The sequence below is a fragment of the Meles meles genome, chromosome 18 (genome assembly GCF_922984935.1).
Source record: "Meles meles chromosome 18, mMelMel3.1 paternal haplotype, whole genome shotgun sequence".
In the NCBI taxonomy this organism is placed as follows: Eukaryota; Metazoa; Chordata; class Mammalia; order Carnivora; family Mustelidae; genus Meles; species Meles meles.
This window is the reverse complement of record NC_060083.1, coordinates 51,961,852-51,976,907: the sequence shown is the minus strand read 5'-3', so window position 1 is coordinate 51,976,907 and position 15,056 is coordinate 51,961,852. Positions and strand designations below refer to the sequence as shown.

Sequence of the window (15,056 nt, the reverse complement as noted above, 5' to 3'; positions counted from 1 at the left end):
CATTGAGCCTTTGAATCTGCCAATTTATTCCGGTCTTCTTTTCTTGATAATGTTTTCCAGTTTTTAAAACAGAAGTCTTGCACGTTTTTGCTGGATTGATTCTTTGGTACCGATGTGAAGCTTTCTCACGCTATGACATCTTTTTCAAAGTTTATTTTCTATTTGTTGGCTGCTGATATAGAAATAAAACTGCATTGTCTACATGCTCTTATACTCAGTGACTTTATCAAATTCATTACTGTCAACCTTTCAATAAGCAAACATTTAAGAAATTTGTAGTTACAACAAAGACGTCCCAATTGCAGATAAATGCCAAACTCACGAGGCTAGCTTAGATGTCCCTCCCCTGTGTTCTCTGACTGATGTTTATTCCACCAGTCCCACACTTACTAAATCACACACTTTTATGTGCTGGCCTATCACACAAGCCATAAACATGTCTAAATAATCTCTGAATTCCCAGAAACAAAAACAATGGCTGGTATGAAGCAAGTATTCATAAATTTTTAATAAATGAATGAAAGAAGTCAAATCTATTGTATCCTTGGCCAGTAAGTCAGTAAAATAACTGAAGTATTAAAAAATAATAATGTTACTATTTCATAATCAAAAACCCTTCTGATCAGTCAAATGCAGAAAAAAAAACTGACATATTTTCTGGTCCAATGTCCTCAGTAGATTTTTTTTTTTTGGCTTATTTTTGTCTGCAAAAGAGATTAGTCACTGACGAATATTACAAGGAAAAAGCTTCACTTATTTTGCTTACATTAAGCATTTAAGGATAAAAGTTGAAATTTCTTGTAATTATTCATTTTGTTGTTGCTGTTGTCGTCATTTAATTTTGTTTTTCAAAGCCAAATAGTTACACATATTCTCTTGATGTTGTCATTGGGAATTGATGAATTATCCTAATAACCTCTATTGAAACTTTTAAATAGAATTTTAGAATTTTACTTCTGCTACCTAATCTCATTTAAAGACAAAATTCCAAATGTTAAAAGGGTAGAGAGATGTCTCCATTATCATCAAAAAGTAACTGAGATAAAATGCTTCTATTTATATTGGATCTTTTATTATCTTAAAACTGGTCTAAAAAAAAAAAAACTTATTTAAAATTACATGAGCCAGCAGGACCCTTAAAGGACAAGAGGACAAAGGAGTAAGTCACAATGAATGGTTCATATGATGACTCTTTGTCTATTATCCATTTACACTTAATGACACAAATATATCCAGAGGGCATTCTTTCTTCCTTGTAACCTGAGAATTTTTTTTCAGATATTCAACAGCAATAATAGGGTGATGAATTAAATTTACAATCTCTAGGAATGTAAGAAACTGCTAACCAGTTACAAGTGTAAGAGGAGCCAGAAGCAACCTCACTCGTCAACAGCCATGTTTCAGAATTTTGTTTGCATGGCAAGCCAGTGGGTTCTCCAAGTCCAAAGCTAACATCAGGTAGCCGATGACGGTTAAAAGAAAAAAAAAAAAAAGGAATTGAATTTAAAGTCACATATTTAGCAGCTTAGCAGCAAATACCATTTAATGAGGATGTACTTTCAAGGGTAGAAAAATTAACTAGAAGTCAAGTGGCTAGTGGAAGCCCCAGGAGGAACTAGTTAGCTGACATGCATGCAGTCAGTTTAAAAGATTAAAGTTTCACTTTAGAATTCCTGTCAGTACTTCAAAAACATAGCTGTCTTTTTCAGTCATCTATTTGTTTCACAGAGAATAGGTAAATACAGAACACTATTTCTTTTAAAAGTGTGATTATGTATGTATAAGTGGAAAATTCTACCACAGTAGTGCGTTTTCACAATTAAAATATGTATATTTTATATAACTAATTGCTGATAGCTAATATTTATAATAGAGTTCACCACTGGAGTAAAAATTAGGTTATTGAAGCAATCTTAAATGAGATAAAAAGTTCTTTAAAGTGAAAGAAACAGTGTGAAGCAATTTTTTTTTTTTTTTAAACTTTCTCTGTTCCATTTTTCTCTCCTGGGCCTCATTTTTGAAATAGCAATTCACTTTCAAAAACAAACTCAAAGCTTTTATTTTTTTTAAATTCAAATTCCCATTGTCTGCTATCTGCAGCAGTTTCCAAATGGAAAAAGATGCCCTAAGCTCGGCTGGCTTTTACACAAAGATTTTAGTAAGAAGAGAAATGAGCAGTTCAAGACAACAAGAGAAAAGGAAGACTGTTAAAAATATAGACTATGGAAAAAATTTGAAAACATTATGATTCCCCAAATAATGAATCTGCTGATTTTTTAAGCATCTGAGCTATATCAGATGCATACTTTTTAACTGATTGATAATCTGGAGTAGAAGACTTCTAATTTACCATGTTTTGACATATATATTTTACTTAACATTTGTTAAAATTTGCCAGGTAAGAATTATTTGATTTGTGAATGAGCCCAGCTATAAGGGTTCCATCATAAATGATGTTCTTATTGTTAGACTCCCATCAAAGGTACTTTCTCTATTTCAGAAACTCAACTGCACTTCGCAAAACTATTTATGATGGAAAGCACTGAAGACTATTTCTTCAACAGAAGACCATCAAAAGAATTTGTTGCTCATTGGCTGTCATCACTGTTATTTTTCAAAGAGCCTAAATCAAGCACCACCGGGCAGATCAGACATGGTAAGAACTACTTGCAAAGACAGGACACAGGAGTAGGGTTATATGGAGGAAGAAAGGAATCCCAGAGGCTTGCACCCAATAGGGTCCTTCATGGGATCATTTAACCAGTCCATAAAGATATGATACTTAGAAGGCAGGAACACTTGAACTCAGTGTTCAGAAGTGGGAGAATCAAATGCATTGGCAGAATTGGTGAAGCAAAATAGAAGAAAGACCATGAACCAGGTACATAGCAGAACAGTCAGACATACGAGGGTAGAACAATTAAGGGTGGTTCCAGAATCAGTTCCACACATACCATTGTTCATCCCTGCCTTTCTATATTTTATGGCAGTCCACTTTGTGCCTAGGTAGGGTTCTTCATTTAATGGTTCCTGAGATGACATTATCCCCAGGGCTTTCAGTTCTGCCACACAACACAGGCTACTTTTTCATCTTAAAAAAAAAATTATCAGCTTGAAAGAATTACCATTATTGTGGGTTAAACTGTTTTCTTAATTTCATTTGCAGATATTTCATTGCTAGTATATAAAAGTATGGCTAAATTTCATATTTTAAAGTTGTATCCTGAAAACTTGTTTAAATCATTTATTAATTCTCATATTTCTTATACAAATTTTGACCATACAAGATGATTGTGTCATCTGAAGATATGTGTACTTTTTCCTTTCCAATTAATACGTTTGCTCTTCCTTTCCTTTCTCCCTCCCTCCTTTCCTTCCTTCCTTCCTTTCTTTTCTTTCTTTCTTTCTCTCTCTCTCTCTCTCTTTCCATTTTTTCCTTATTTTGCCTTAGTGCACGGCAAAATGCCAAATGCAATGTTGAACAGAGGTGGCAAAAGCAGACATGGTTTCCTCGTTCTTAGGAGGGAAAGCATTAAGCCTTTCAATGTTAAGCACACAAGCCATAGAGTTTTCACAGATGTCTGTTAATTGGTTATGTAAGTTTGCTTCCAGTCTTAATTTTCCAAGAATTTTTTTTTATCATAAACGGTGTTGAACTTTTTAAATGTTTTTTATGCCTCTACTCAGATGATCATGCTGTTTTCTCCTTTATTAATATGTTACATGGCATGGGGGGAGGAGTCAAGATGGCAGAGAAGTAGCAGGCTGAGAAGTCATCAGGTAGCAGGAGATCAGCTAGTTATCAAACCATTCCAAACACCTACAAATCCAACAGGAGATTGAGAGAGGAGCAGCAATTCTAGAAACAGAAAATCAACCACTTTCCACTTTCTGAAAGTTTATCTTAACAATACCTTTCTTAAAAAAAAAAATCTTTTTGAACCTTCATTATTATAGTCATATTTTATCCTTCATTGTATCTAACTTAATTTTTTTGTATACACATAGGGTTTTTTCTTCTAAAAAATTTTGGGATACAACTTCTTCTAATAGATCAAAATATACCCTAAATCTAGCACAGGGTTTGTTCTAGTCTCCAACCTGAGAAAATTCTCTCCACTTTCTTTTCCCAAGCAACTTATCAACTCCTTTTTTAGAATTTTTTTTAAAATTTTCATCTTTACAGTCATATTCCATCCCTTCATTGTGTTTACCCTTATTTGTGTATTTGTGTGTGTGTGTGTGTGTTTCTTTCTTTAAAATTTTGTATATGTGCTGCCGAAGTGAGCACTCTTTAAAATTTTGGGAGGTAGTTTCTTCTAAGAGACCAAAATACTCCCCAAATCAAGTGCGTGGCTCTGTTCTATTCACCAGTCTAAGATATGTATTTTCCTTTTTTCTTAAATTTTTTAACTTCTTTTTACCCCCTTCTTCTCCCCATGATTTGGGGTCTCTTCTGATTTAATTAACACACATTTTTCTGGGTTCTTTGCCGCCCTTTTAGCATTTTATTCTCTCACTCATATATTCTTATCTGGATAAAATGACAAGGCAGAAAAACTCACCACAAAAAAAAAAAAAAAAAAAAGAATAAGAGGCAGTACCAAAGGCTAGGGACCTAATCAATATGGTCATTGTTAATACGTCAGATCTAGAGTTCAGAATGACAATTCTCAAGGTGCTAGTTGGATTCAAAAAAGGCATGGAAAATATTAGAGAAACCCTGTCTGGAGAAATAAAAGCCCTTTCTGGAGAAATAAAAAACCTAAAATGTAACCAGGCTGAAATTTTCCTGGGATCAAGCCCCACATTGGGCTCTCTGCTCAACGGGGAGCCTGCTTCCCTCCCTCCCTGCATGCCTCTCTGCCTACTTGTGATCTCTGTCTGTCAAATAAATAAATAAAAATCTTAAAAAAAAAATGGAGGCTCTTACTGCTAGGATAAATGAGACAGAAGAAAGAATTAGTGATATTGAAGACCAAATGATGGAGAATAAAGAAGCTGAGCAAAAGAGAGGCAAAAAACTACTGGACCATGAGGGGAGAATTCGAGAGATAAGTGATACCATAAGATGAAACAATATTACAATAATTGTAATTCCAGAAGAAGAACAAAGAGAGAGGGAGGCAGAAGGTATATTGGAGCCAATTATTGTAGAAAATTTCCCTAATATGGCAAAGGGAATAAGCATCAAAATCTAGGAGGGCAGAGAAACCCCTCAAAATCAATAAGAATAGGTCCACACCCCATCATCTAATAGTAAAACTTACAAATCTTAATGACAAAGAGAAAATCCTGAAAGCAGCCTGGAACAAGAAGTCTGTAACATACAACGGTAAAAATGTTAGATTGGCAGCAGACTTATCCACAGAGACCTGGCAGGACACAAAGAACTGGCATGATATAGTCAGAGCACTAAATGAGAAAAACATGCATCAAGAATACTACATCCAATTAGGCTATCATTGAAAATAGAAAGAGAGATAAAAAGCTTCCAGGACAAACAAAAACTAAAAGAATGTGTAAAAACACCAAACCCGCTCTACAGGAAATACTGAAAGAGGTCCTCTAGGCAAAGAGAGAGCCTAAAAGTCATAAACCGAAAAGGAACAGAGACAATATACAGTAACAGTCACCTTACAGGCAATACAATGGCACTAAATTCATATCTCTCAATAGTTACCCTGAATGTAAATGGGTTAAATGTCCCAATCAAAAGACAAAGGGTATCAGAATGGATAAAAAAAACAAAACCCATCAATTTGCTATCTACAAGAAACTCATTTTAGACCCAAAGGCACCTTAAAGTGAGGAGGTGGAAAACAATTTACCCTGCTAATGGACATCAAAAGAAAGCTGGGGTGGCAATCCTTATATCAGATAAATTAGATTTTAAGCCAAAGACTATAAAAGGAGATGAGGAAGGACACTGTATCATACTCAAAGTGTCTGTCCAATAAGAAGATCTAACCATTTTAAATACCTATGCCCCTAACATGGGAGCAGCCAACTATACAAGCCAATTAATAACAAAATCAAATAAGCACACCAACAATAATACCATAATAGTTGGGAACTTTAACACCCTCCTCACTGAAATGGACAGATCATCCAAGCAAAAGATCAACAAGGAAATAAAGGCCTTAAATGACACACTGGACCAGCTGGACATCACAGATATATTCCAAACATTCCATCCCAAAGCAACAGAATACACATTCTTCTCTACTGCACATGTAACATTCTCCAGAATAGATCACATCCTGGGTCACAAATCAGGTCTCAACCAGTACCAAAAGATTGGTATCATTCCCTGCATATTTTCAGACCACAATGCTCTGAAGCTAGAACTCAATCACAAGAAGAAATCTGGAACGAACCCCAATACATGGAGGCTAAAGAGCATCCTACTAAAGAATGAATGGGTCAACCAGAAATTCAAAGAAGAATCGAAAAAAATTCATGGAAACAAATGATAATGAAAATACAACGGTTCAAAATCTGTGGGACACAGCAAAGGCAGTCCTGAGAGGAAAATATATAGCGATACAAGCCTTTCTCAAGAAACAAGAAAGGTCTCAAATACACAACCTAACCCTACACCTAAAGGAGCTGGAGAAAGAACAGCAAAGAAAGCCTAAACCAAACAGGAGCAGAGAAATAATAAAGATCAGAGCAGAAATCAATGAAATAGAAACCAAAAAAACAGTAGAACAAATCAATGAAACTAGGAGCTGGTTCTTTGAAAGAATTAGTAAGATTGATAACCCCCTAGCCAGACTTATCAAAAAGAAAAGAGAAAGGACCCAAATTAATAAAATCATGAATGAAAGAGGAGAGATAACAACCAACACCAAAGAAATATAATTATAAGAACATATTATGCGCAACTATACGCCAGCAAATTTGACAATCTGGAAGAAATGGATGCATACCTAGAGACATATAAACTACCACAACTGAAGCAGGAAGAAATAGAAAACCTGAACAGGCCCATAACCAGTAAGGAGATTGAAGCAGTCATCAAAAATCTCCCAAAAAACAAGAGCCCAGGGCCAGATGGCTTCCCAGGGGAATTCTACTGAACATTTAAAGAATTAATTCCTACTCTCCTGAAACTGTTCCAAAAAAATAGAAATGGAAGGAAAACTTCCAAACTCATTTTATGAGGTCAGCATTACCTTCATCCAAAACCAGACAAAGATCCCATCAAAAAAGAGAATTACAGACCAATATCCTTGATGAACACGGATGCGAAAATTCTCACCAAAATACTAGCCAATAAGATCCAACAGTACATTAAAAGGATTATTTAACACGACCAAGTGGGATTTGTTCCAGGGCTGCAAGGTTGGTTCAACATCCTCAAATCAATCAATGTGATACAATACATTAATAAAAGAAAGAACAAGAACCATAGGATACTCTCAATAGATGCTGAAAAAGCATTTGACAAAATACAGCATACTTTCTAGATCAAAACTCTTCAAGGTGTAGGGATAGAGGGTACATATCTCAATAACATCAAAGTCATCTATGAAAAACCCACAGCGAATATCATCCTCAATGGAGAAAAACTGAGAGCTATTCCACTAAGGTCAGGAATACAGCAAGGATGTCCATTATCACCACTGCTATTTAACATAATACTAGAAGTCCTAGCCTCAGCAATCAGACAACAAAAAGAAATTAAAGGCATCCAAATCAGCAAAGAAGAAGTCAAATTATCACTCTTTGCAGATGATATAATACTTTATGTGGAAAACCCAAAACATTCCACTCCAAATCTGCTAGAACTTGTACAGGAATTCAGTAAAGTGTCAGGATATAAAATCGATGCATAGAAATCAGTTGCATTTCTACACACCAACAGCAAGACAGAAGAAAGAGAAATTAAGGCGTCAATCCCATTTACAATTGCGCCCAAAACCATAAGATACCTAAGAATAAACCTAACCAAATAGGCAAAGAATCTGTACTCAGAAAACTATAAAGTACTCATGAAAGAAATGGAGGAAGACACAAAGAAATGGAAAAATGTTCCATGTTCATGGATTGGAAGAACAAATATTGTGAAAATGTCTCTGCTACCTAAAGTAATCTACACATTTAATGCAATCCCTATCAACATACCATCCATTTTTTTCAAAGAAATGGAACAAATAATCCTAAAACTTATATGGAACCAGAAAAGACCTCGAATAGCCAGAGGAATGTTGAAAAAGAAAGCCAAAGTTGATGGCATCACAATTCCAGACTTCAAGCTCTATTACAAAGCTGTCATCATCAAGACAGTATGGTACTGGCACAAAAATAGACACATAGATCAATGGAACAGAATAGAGAGCCCAGAAATAGACCCTCAACTCTATGATCAACTAATCTTTGACAAAGCAGGAAAGAATGTCCAATGGAAAAAAGACAGTCTCTTCAACAAATGGTATTGGGAAAATTGGACAGCCACATGCAGAAAAATGAAACCGGACCATTTCCTTACACCACACACAAAAACAGACTCAAAATGGATGAAAGACCTCCATGTGAGAAAGGAATCCATCAAAATCCTTGAGGAGAACACAGGCAGCAACCTCTTCAACCTCAGCCACAGCAGCTTCTTCCTAGAAACATCGCCAAAGGCAAGGAAGCAAGGGCAAAAATGAACTATTGGGACTTCATCAAGATCAAAAGCTTTTGTACAGCAAAGGAAACAGGCAACAAAACCAAAAGATAACTGACAGAATGGGAGAAGATATTTGCAAACGATATATCAGATAAAGGGCTAGTATCCAAAATCCATAAAGAACTTATCAAACTCAACACCCAAAGAACAAATAATCCAATCAAGAAATGGGCAGAGGACATGAACAGACATTTCTGCAAAGAAGACATCCAGATGGCCAACAGACTCATGAAAAAGTGCTCCATATCACTCGGCGTCAGGGAAATACAAATCAAAACCACAATGAGATACCACCTCACACCAGTCAGAATGGCTAAAATTAACAAGTCAGGAAATGACAGATGCTGGCAGGGATGTGGAGAAAGGGGAACCCTCCTACACTGTTCATGGGAATGCAAGCTGGTGCAGCCACTCTGGAAAACAACATGGAGGTTCCTCAAAAAGTTGAAAATAGAGCTACCCTTTGACCCAGCAATCACACTACTGCATATTTACCCTAAAGATACAAATGTAGTGATCCAAAGGGGCACATGCACCTGAATGTTTATAGCAGCAATGTCCACAATAGCCAAACTATGGAAAGAACCTAGATGCCCATCAACAGATGAATGGATAAAGAAGAGGTGGTATATATACACAATGGAATACTATGCAGCCATCAAAAGAAATGAAATCTTGCCATTTGTGACGACGTGGATGGAACTAGAGAATATTATGCTGAGCAAATAAGCCAATCAGTGAAAGACAATTATCATATGATCTCCCTGATATGAAGAAGTTGAGAAGCAAAGTGAGGGGGTTTGGGGGGTAGGGAAGGAAAAAATATAAGGTGGGATCGGGAGGGAGACTAACCATAAGAGACTCTTAATCTCACAAAACAAACTGAAAGCTGCTGGGGGGAGGGAGGTAGGGAGAGGATGGTTGGGTTATGGACACTGGGGAAGGTATGTGCTATGGGGAGTGCTGTGAGTGTGTAAACCTGGCGATTCACAGACCTGTATCCCTGGGGCTAATAATACAATATATATATTGTAAAAAATAAAAAAATTTTTAAAATGTTACATGACATTAAATAATTTTCAAATGTTTAAACCACCTGGGATTCCTGGAATAAATCCCACTTGGTTGTGATGTATAATCATTTTTATATGTTTCTAGACTCCATTTCCTAAAATATCACTAAGGATTCTTGTGTCTACATTCATGACAGTTTTCTTGCAGTGTATTTAGTTTTGATAATAGAGTACTACTGGCCTTATAGAATGAACTAGAAAGTGTTCCTTCCTCCTTGATTTTCTGGAAGAATTTTCAAAATATTAAAATTATATTTTCTGTACTATTTGATAGAAACCACCAGGGAAGCATCTGGCCTTGGGCTTTTATTTGTGAAAAGGTTTTTTTACAGTCAATTAAATATAATTATTATATGACAGTTCAGATTTCTATCTCTTGAGACAATTTTAGTAATTTGCATCTTTCTATGAATTTGTCCATTTCACCTGAGTTTTGTAGTCTGTTGGCATAAGTTTATAAAATACCTTATTATTCTTTTATTTTCTATAGATCAATAATGGGGGTCCCCTTCTCTTTTATTCCCAACCTTGTTAATTTCTTTCTTTTCACTTTTTCCCCCCCATTAGTCCTGCTAAAGATTTGTCAATTTTGTTGATTTTTTCAAAGAACCAGCTTTGGCTCCATGAATTTTCTCTATTTTTTTGCTTACTACTTTTTGGCTTTCTGCAAAAATACAAAAATATTTATTATTTCCTTTCTCCTTGTTTGGGCTGAAGCTTGCTTTTCTTTTTCTGGTTTCTTAAGATGAAGTTTACATTACTGATTTGAGAACTTTTTTGGGGGATATAGATGTTTAAAGCTATAAACTTTTCCCTAAGTACTGCTTTAGCTGCATTCCATAAATTTTGATATGTCATGTTGTTTTAATTCAGTTCAAAATATTTCCTAAATTTCCTTGTAATGTCTTTTTTGACCCATGAGTTATTTATAAGCATGTTATTTAATTTCCAAATACGTGGGGACTTCCCAGATTTCTTATTGTTTATTTCTAATTTATTTTCATTGGGGTCAAAGAACACATTTTGCATGACTTTAATCCTTCCAAAAATTATTGAGAATTGTTTTGCATCCAAGCATATGGTTTCTCCTGAGGAATGTCCCACAAGTGCCTCTATGGAGTGATTACCAGGTGGAGTGATTTAAATACCACCCACATCTCAGACTCAACTCCAGACTGACACAATCCAAACAGACCCAACGCAGCATAGCAAAGGCTTTGGAACTTAATTGAAACTGAAACCCACCCACAGAAGATGACACAGGAGTTTCATTCTGAAATAAACTGGGTTGATAATCTGCTAAAACAAAAAACTCAAGATCATCTAGGCAATTCTAACTTTACTGAGAGTAATTAATACAAAATTCATCAGGATTTTGAGACTCATCCAAGTTGTTTTGGGCATTAGTAGTTCATTCCTTTACACTGCTGAGAAGTATTCCAGTGTATACACTGCATTTTGATTGTTCTTTCAACTTTAAAAAAAAAAAGGTTTTATTTATTTATTTATTTTATTTATTTACTTTATTTATTTACTTTAGAGAAAGAGCGCACATGAGCAGGGAGAGGGGCAGAGGAAGAGAGAGAATTTTAAGCAGGCTCCCATTCAGCACGGAGCCCAACTTGGGGCTCAATTCCACAGCACTGAGACCATGTCCTGAGCTGAAATCAAGAGTCGGACACTTAGATTGTTCTTTCAACTTTTGAAGAACATTTGGGTTGTTCAAGTTTGGGGTTATTGTGAATAAAACTGCTGTCAACATTTGTGTACAAGTCTTTGTCTGGATTTATCTTCATGTCTCTTGCTTAAGCACATAGGATGGAATGACTGACAGATGGTCACTGAATGTTTCACTTGTTAAGAAACGGTTCCATTTGGGGCGCCTGGGTGGCTCAGTGGGTTAAAGCCTCTGCCTTTCGCTCAGGTCATGATCCCGGGGTCCTGGGATCGAGCCCCGCATTGGGCTCTCTGCTTGGCGGGGAGCCTGCTTCCTCCTCTCTCTCTCTCTGCCTGCCTCTCTCCCTACTTGTGATCTCTATCTGTCAAATAAAAAAAAAAGAAACGGCTCTATTTGATCACATCTTCACCGACACTCAGCAATATCAACCAATCTTTATAATTTTAACCATCCTAGCAAGCACATATAGTGGCATTTCTTTGATTTTAATTTCCCTGATGATTGAAACTGAACATCTTTCATGTGCTTATTAGTCATTTAAAATCTTTTCTCTGTGAGATCCAAAATTTTGCCTATTTTTAATTAAGTTGCTTGTCTTCTTATTACTGAGTTGTAAGATTTCTTTTACATTTTAGATACAAGTTCTTGGAAATATCTGTGAATCTCTTCTCCCATTCTCCAGCTTGCCTTACTTCCTTTTGTAGTTTTATTAATGTGTCTTTCAAAGATCAAAAGTTGTTAATTTTGGTGAAGTGGAATATAGCAATTTTAATTGAAATTTAATATCTGGTTTATTGCATTGTGGTGAAAAATATGTATTCTCTGTCATGTCAAGTTTTAGAAACATATTGAGTATTTCTTTATGGTCTACTGAGTTTTACAACTCTTCCAATGGAGTAGGAATTTAATGTGTCGTATTTGAAGGGTAGAAAGTGAAATATAAAATGTTTTACAAACCATTATTTAGACCTATTTGTTTGGTTTTTGTCAAAAATGAAGAAAAATTTATCAAAGCACTCCATGACTATTTAGGTAAATTTCTCCAAGTATTCCTAATAGTTTTTTCATATTTAAGTATTCTTTCCTTTAGCATGAAAAATTAATCCATTTGTCCAGTTTATTAACTTGTACTGATGGTGATTTATATGACAGTATTACATTCTTTTTTTCTGAATACAAGTGATATATTTTCATCATTTTCTAACATAATTTTTGTGTAAACTAGTCATGTCTTTTATAAATAGCATATGCATGGATTTTAGTCAACTAATCAGCATCTTTTTTACTAAAAGAATTAACCTATTAATATTTATTATTATACTTATATGCTCCGTCTTATTTTGGACATTTTGATCTGTTTCTTCTTCCCTTCCTTTGGCAGTACCTCAAGTTTTGACTTATCTTCTCAAGATTTTTATGAGAATATAACCCCTTTTAATTTTATTAATGCCTATGTTTCTATATTCCATGGCCAAGAGTTTTAGTATACTGCTCCTCTCACCCACCCCCTAACCACTTCTCCATCCTGATCTTTGTTAATGTACTCAAGAGATTTAGATTTAAATTGTTATTAAATTTATACTTTCTACTTTAAATACTTTCTTTCCTAAAAATCAATAAACATTAACATTCTTTTTTATAATTGGATTTATAACAATTTGTTTAATTTGTTTCTATACTGTTGGATTCCATTGTTACCTATTCATCCTTAAATATGATGGTTTAAGGATGTGTGGGAAATCTTTTGCTTCATTTCTGGATTGGTTTATGAGTTCATATAATTTTTCTCCAGAAAAGAAATAAGCAGTATACATCATATGAGCTCTTACTAAGAATATGTTTTTCTGTTGATTTCACAAGTGAAAAACTCTTTGGTTTTGTATAAAATTGGGTCACAACCTTCCTCCTTCAAAATTCTGAAATATTACTCCATTATTTTTCTAATTTCTTTGCCAGTTTCATCCCGCCTAGAAACTTGTGGGATTTTCATTTTTATTTTTGAGATTCAATTCTTTTTCAAGAAAGTATCCAGGTTTCATTGCATTATTTTTACTTAAGATATGTGGTCTCTTTCATGTAGGTCATGTCTTCTTATGAGGATACTACTTTTCTGCTCCCCCCCCCATATTCTACCCTAGATTATCTTCAGAAGTATGCTTTTATTCTGTAATTGCTGAATACAAATAAATGTCTTTTTCTTGTTCTACAGAATGTTCTCGCGAGTTCCCTGTTTGTTTTATTCTCCCTCCTTACCCATGAATGCTGTGACCTGCTAATACTACATCATCAGCCCCAAGTGGTGCATTCATTGAGCCAAAGGTAGCTGTCATGGTCTCAGCTTCTCACAGAAGTTGTACTGTCTTAGCATTTTCAAATGCCTCATTTTTAGCCCTCTTGAATTTATCTTTAAAACTTTTTGCCAGAGGCCACTTCCTCCCATATTTTCTGTATTCCTTAACTGTTAAGGGGATCAGAGAGTCTCCTATGCAGCTCTGCTGCATATTTGGACCAAATGTACATTCTAGGGCCTGGGCCCTGATGCTAGCAGGATGCTGAAAGATGCACACCCATGCCCCAGGGGCTGATCTCCACCTTCTGGCACAGACAGCCCACAGGAATCCAGCTTTTGCCCCAGGCAGTGGGAGGGAAAAATGAAGAATGGGATCTCAGAACCCCCCTCTCAAAATCCAGATTTAAACAACTCAATAGGAGTGGAAATCTGAATCAAGAAAATGACAAGAAAGCACAGTTCCAAACTAGAAACCGTACAGGGCTCTGCCATAAAACCTTCCACATGGATGTTACTACCACCCGCTGTGTGCTTGGGGTTCCTGAGGAAGATAACTTTGGCTGAAAATGAGATCGCGGACAACACTGCAGCATTTTTTTGGAATCAAGAAAACTTGAAAATAAACCTAACACCCTTGAATAGAGAAGCTGATAAATGAAATGTGGTATATTCATACAATAAAATATGTTCAGTGTGAAAAGGACTGCACTAAATCAACATGGATAGGGCATGGATATATAAAATTAAAGAGCAGCCCTGCACCAAGTGGAAAGTAAACTCCAAGCAGTCAGTTGAAAAAAAATTAAATATAAAAGAGCAAATAAGGCATAATAAATCTGCAGTTCTCACCTAACTTTTAAGAAATAGATGCACAAAAATTATATATGCATGTAATATCTACATATGGAGAGAGCATATGCATGTAAGATACATGAACATTATATATACATATAAACCTATAAAAGAGACTGAAATAATACCCACTAAATTAATGACAGTGGTTTTCTCCCAAGTAGAGAGAGAGTAATGTGATTAGATACGAGTAACAAAGCAAACTAAATTTCATCTGTAATGTTTTAGTTTAAATAAACAGAGTGTTGACAATTGTGGAGTCTTCATGATGGGCACCTAGGTATTTGTTCCCTCTCTCCTTTCCAAATTTTTTATTTTTCTCTCAAAACTCAAAAGCAGGGGTGCCTGGGTGGCTCAGTGGGTTAAATCCTTTGCCTTCAGCTCAGGTCGTGATCTCAGGGTCCTGGGATCAAGTCCCGCATCAGGCTCTGTGCTCAGCAGGGAGCCTGCTTCCCCCCTCTCTCTCTGCCTGCCAAATAAATA

At 35.6% G+C, this 15,056-nt stretch overlaps 1 protein-coding gene across 1 annotated transcript in view; it reads right to left on the bottom strand.

Annotated features, from left to right (window-relative positions):
* Nucleotides 1-15,056, bottom strand: part of CEP112 (centrosomal protein 112) — a 409,934-nt gene that overhangs the window by 236,234 nt on the left and 158,644 nt on the right. The gene's annotated exons all lie outside the window — the stretch shown is intronic.